Below are 5,042 nucleotides of genomic sequence, written 5' to 3'. Positions count from 1 at the left end.
CCAAAGACCCTCGGGCTGTCGCGCGCGGCTGCAGGGGAGCGGCCGGCCCGGGAGGGGCGGGCGGTCCCGGCCAGGCTCAGGCCCCTTCCCCAGGGGCTGCCCCGCCCCGGCAGTTGTTCGAGCGCGCCTCAGCCCTCCATCCCACTGCTAGGACAAGACCCGCTCACCGAACGCCCATCCTGGGGACCCCGCAGCCTCTCCGGGGTGGCCGGTGGGCACTGGCCTCTCAGATCGGCACGGGGGTGGGGAGGGTCTCTATTATCCTCCCCCGGCTTTCAGCTAGACCTCCCTCACACCCTGTGGCTTGGGCTCCCAGAAGATGGGGTCCTGTAAAAGTTGTTGGACCGAGCGTGGTGGTGCACGCCGTTATCCCAGCACTTTGGGAGGCCGAGGCAGGAAGATTGCTTGAGACACGGAGTTCGAGACCAGCCTGGGCAACATAGTGAGACCCGGTCTGTACAAACAAATCAAAACATTAGCTGGGCATGGGGTGTGCGCCTGTAGTCCCAGCTTCTCGGGAGGCTGAGGCAGGTGGATTCCCTGAGCCCAGGAGGTCAAGGCTGCAGTGAGCCGTGATTGTGCCACTGCACTCCACCCTGGACAACAGAGTGAGACTCCAACTCAAAAAAAAAAAAAAATTAGCTGGGCATGGTGGCGCACGCCTGTGGTTCTGGCTATTTGGAAGGCTAAGGTGGAAGGACCACCAGAGCCCAGGAGGTCGACGCTTGGGTGGCGTGAGCGTGCCACTGCACTCCAGCCTGGGCGACAGAGTGAGACTCCGACTCAAAAAAAAAAATTAGCCAGGCATGGTGGCACACTCCTGTAGTTCCAGCTACTTGGAAGACTGAGGCGGAAGAATCACCAGAGCCCAGCATGTCAAGGCAGCGGTGGCCGGGAGCGACCACTGCACTCCAGTCTGGGCGACGGAGTGAGATTCCAACTCAAAAAAAAAAAAAAAGAAAGAAAGAAAGCAACAAACAAAGCCGTTGGGTACAGGGTTCAGGCTGTACAAGTGGGGAAACTGAGGCCCAGAGAGGGAAAGTGGAAGGATGTGACCAGGTCTCGCCCCTCCCTGGGGTTTGCTCCTTCTGGGAGGGGCCTCAGGGAGGGACTGGGGCTGACAGAATCCCAGAAGCGGCGTGTGCTCCCCCCAGGCACCCACGGAGTCTCAGGATAGCCCCCCAAATCCAGGCGACAAAGGGACAGCAAACACTTCTACGATGGAGAAAGGCCTAGAACGACCAGGAGGGCTGTGGGTGTCGCCGTTTGGGCCACCGGTGCTGAGGTGGACGTGGCCGGCTCCCCATCAAGAGAAGGCTCCACAGTAAATCAAAAAATGAGCCGGGCGTGGTAGCGCGCACCTGTAGTTCCAGCTACTCGGAGGCTGAGGCGGAAGGATCGCCGGAGCCCAGCGGGTCGAGGCTGCGGTGGCCGGGAGCGGCCACTGCACTCCAGTCTGGGCGACAGAGTGAGACTCCAACTCAAAAAAAGAAAAAAAAAGAGAAGGCTCCGAGTGGGCCCTCCCGGCAGGACCCACACTCCAGCAGGCATGGGACCCCCGAAGCAGGAGGCGGTCTGCACACGGGGCCCGAAACCCACAGAAGCCCGGCCACGTGGCCTCGGATTCCTTGCAACGCGAAGCCTTAAGGCCTGACCTCAGACAGACGCCCAGGCTCCCACCCCTCCCTACACCCCTCCCTCCAGGGGGAGGCCGACCCCTAACTCCATGGCACCGATTCCAAGAGTCAGTGCCAACCCCTGTGGCTCGCAGGCCTTGACCCGCTGGCGGCCGGGGCGGGGCTGGACCGGCAGCTTCCGGCCCGTGTCCTGGGACGTCCCTGGGAGCCCCGACCCCTCAGTGTTTCCTTTAGGGCTTCAGGGAGTTGCCCCCAGCGCCAGCAGAGAAGCTCTTCTGGCGGAGGCGGGGTGGCATTGGAGGGGGCCGCCAGAGGCAGCAGTGGAGAGGGCAGGCCAATGAGGCAGCCACCCACACCGAGGGAGATGGGACGTGCGTGAGGACAGAAACAAAGCAGGTGGGGCTTGGGTCCCAGGTGAGGGTCTGCCCCTTATCCTAGAAGTGGTGGGGAGCCATGGAAGGTTCTTGAGCAGCAGAGTGCCGCACCGGTTTCCTTTAGGAAGATGGGTGGGGGTGGAGTCCAGGAGGGCAGCCTGGAGGTGGTGTGGTAGGGGCAGCCGATGTCTGTGTGTGGCCGTTTAGGGATAGGCCTGTGCAGGGGCCTGGGGGGGTCCCAGCAGGGGACCTGGGGGGTCCCCACAGGGGCCTGGCCTTCTGCTCAGGCTTCTGGCCAAAGGAGGGGGGCGCCCTCCCTGAAGCCCACCTACCAAGGGTTAAAACCTTCCGGGAGAAGAAAGAGGGGAGAGAAACCCTGTTGTTCTGATTTGCTTAATGAACGTTAATTAAGGAGACAGAAGAGAGCGATTCCTCAGGACAGAGATGAAAGGCCTGCTAATTAAATCTGGGGAGATCAGCAGGCCCACTGATCCCTCCTGACAGCTCTGCAGCCTCGCTGGAGCCCGCGGTGGGCACTGCACACAGGAAAGCGGCCCAGCCTCGGGGCCCAGGCTCGCGGGGGTTTCTCAGGTGGGGCCCTGCCCCCCCCAGAGTGCCTCAATTTCCCCATGTGAAAAGCGAGAGCGTGGGTCTCGGTGGTTTCTGGTGACCCCTGGTCTGGCTCTGGGGTCTGTAAGTCAGGGCTCTCCGTCCACATACCTGGGCCTCAGCCTTCCCTTCCGTGGAGTGGGGAGATGTTGCCCTCTCTGCGCCCGGTCTTCGAGGGCAGGGGGTGAGAACTGGGGGTCGGCCAAGGGTGCGCAGGGGGCTGCAGAAGAGAGAAGCCGGCAGCTGCCTCCATGGGCCTCCCAGGCTCGCAGGACCGGCTGCCAGGCTCCAGCCGCTTGGTCTGCATCGGGACCACCCCTGAGGCACCGTCCTGCCCCTCTGAGCAAGACAGGGTGTCCACGAGAGAGGCTTCCTGGGCCCGGCCTGGGTGGAGCACACCGCCTGCACACACGAGTGTCTTTTATTTTTTTGTGAGTTGGAGTCTCACTCCGTCGCCCAGGCTGGAGGGCAGCGGCATGCTCCCGGCCACGCTGCTTGACCTGCTGGACTCCGGCGATCCTTCCGCCTCAGCCTTTCAAGGAACTGGAAATACGGGCATGCACCCCCACGCCCGGCTAATTTTTTTGATTTATTGTAGAGACGAGGTCTCGCCAAGTTGCCCGGGCGGGTCTCGAACCCGCGGACTCAGGCAATCCACTCTCCTCGGCCTCCCAAAGTACTGGGATGACAGGCTGAGCCACCGAGCCTGGCCAGATGAGTGTCGTTATTCCTTCCCATGTTGCAGACAGGGAAACTGAGGCTCAGCCAGAGGTGGCCCCTTGCCCAGGATCACTTTGTTAGTCGGCGGCAGAGCCGGGATTCAACCCCCGTGTGCCCATGCTCTCCTCCACGTGGCTCTTCATTCATTCATTCATGCCTTGGTGCAGGGGATGAGTAGTCTGGGACCTCGTGGGGTTCTCTGGAGAACTGGGGAGACAGACGGTGACCCAGGAAAAAAGCTGATGAATTAGGAGGTGACTGGTCACCACAAGAGTCACAAAGGAGATGGAAGAGGGAGCGGGGAAGAGCTCCCAGCGGGGGTGGGCAATCAGGGGGGGCTTCTCGGAGGAGGTGGCAGCTCAGCGGAAACCTGAGAGATGAGATGGGAGGCAGGATGGAGAGGGGGCTGATGGGAGCTGACAGGGGCCCCCTCAGCTGTCACCCTCACGGAGCATCTCCTTCCCGGGAGTTAACAAGCTTAGACAGGCCAAGGGACACGGCCGGCCTCAGGACATGCCACTGCTCAGTCTAGCAACTGTCTCAACCTCCTTGCTGTGCCCAGTCCCAGGTGGGCCCAGGCCGGATGAGTCAGCCCTGGGTGGCCTTTGGAGCCGAGGGGTCCAGGAGAAAGAATGTCCCTCTTCGGGGTGGTGCAGAGGCAGGGGTGAGGCTGTGAAGGAGGGAACAGTGGCTGTCCATTCATTCATTCATTCATCTACTGGATGGACGTCTACTGAGCCCACACTCTGGATCCTGGACTCAGCAGAAGGGACAGAGTGGTGTCTCTTTTTTGTTTGTTTTTGAGTCAGGGTCTCACTCTGTTGCCCAGGCTGGAGGGCAGTGGCACCATCACAGCTCACCGCGGCCTCAACCTGGGCTCAGATGATCCTTCTGCCTCAGCCTCCCAAGTAGCTGCGACTCCAGGTGCCTGCTGCCACACCCAGTTCATCTTTGTATTCTTTTGTAGAGACAAGTTCTCACTATGCTGCCCAGACTGGTCTCGAACTCCCGGGCTCAAGTGATTCTCCCACCTCCACCTCCCAAGGTGCTAGGATTACAAGTGTGAGCCACCACGCCCAGCCCAGAGTGACAAACAATGCCAAAATTGTCCCTGAACTTGGAGGGCCCAGAGAAAACGATGGGTAATCCTAGCACAGGGTGATCAGAGGAAGCACCGATCATTCATTCAATTCACTCATCTACTGGACAGACATCTACTGAGCCCATACTCTGGGTCCTGGTCTGGACGGAGGGGACAGAGTGATGTATTCTATTTTACTTTATTTTATTTTGTTTATTTGAGTCAGGGTCTCACTCTGTCGCCCAGGTTGTGCTTGTAATCCCAGCACTTTGGGAGGCGGAGGTGGGAGAATCCCTTGAGCCCAGGAGCTCGAGACCAGCCCAGGCAACATAGCGAGACTTCGTCTCTGCAAAAGAATACAGAAATTAGCCGGGTGTGGTGGCACAGTGAAGAGGAGGCACCTAACCCAGTCTGGAGAGGTCAGGGAAGGCTTCCTGGAGGAGGTGGGTTCTCGGCTGAAACCCGGAAGAGGCTGAGGTAGCCAGGAAAAAGGATGGGAAGAGCATCCGGGGCAGAGAGCAGCAGGGGTAAGGCTCTCTGGGGGCAAAGAGGGAGGAGGTGAAGGATGCCTGGGCTGCCTGGAGGCGGGAGTTTGAGGCCTGGAGAGGGTGGGGGGGGCTG

Source organism: Carlito syrichta, unplaced genomic scaffold, assembly GCF_000164805.1.
Source record: "Carlito syrichta isolate Samal-C Ts95f unplaced genomic scaffold, Tarsius_syrichta-2.0.1 Scaffold315113, whole genome shotgun sequence".
NCBI lineage: Eukaryota > Metazoa > Chordata > Mammalia > Primates > Tarsiidae > Carlito > Carlito syrichta.
The sequence above is the reverse complement of the archived record's forward strand: the minus strand, read 5'-3'. Positions refer to the sequence as shown.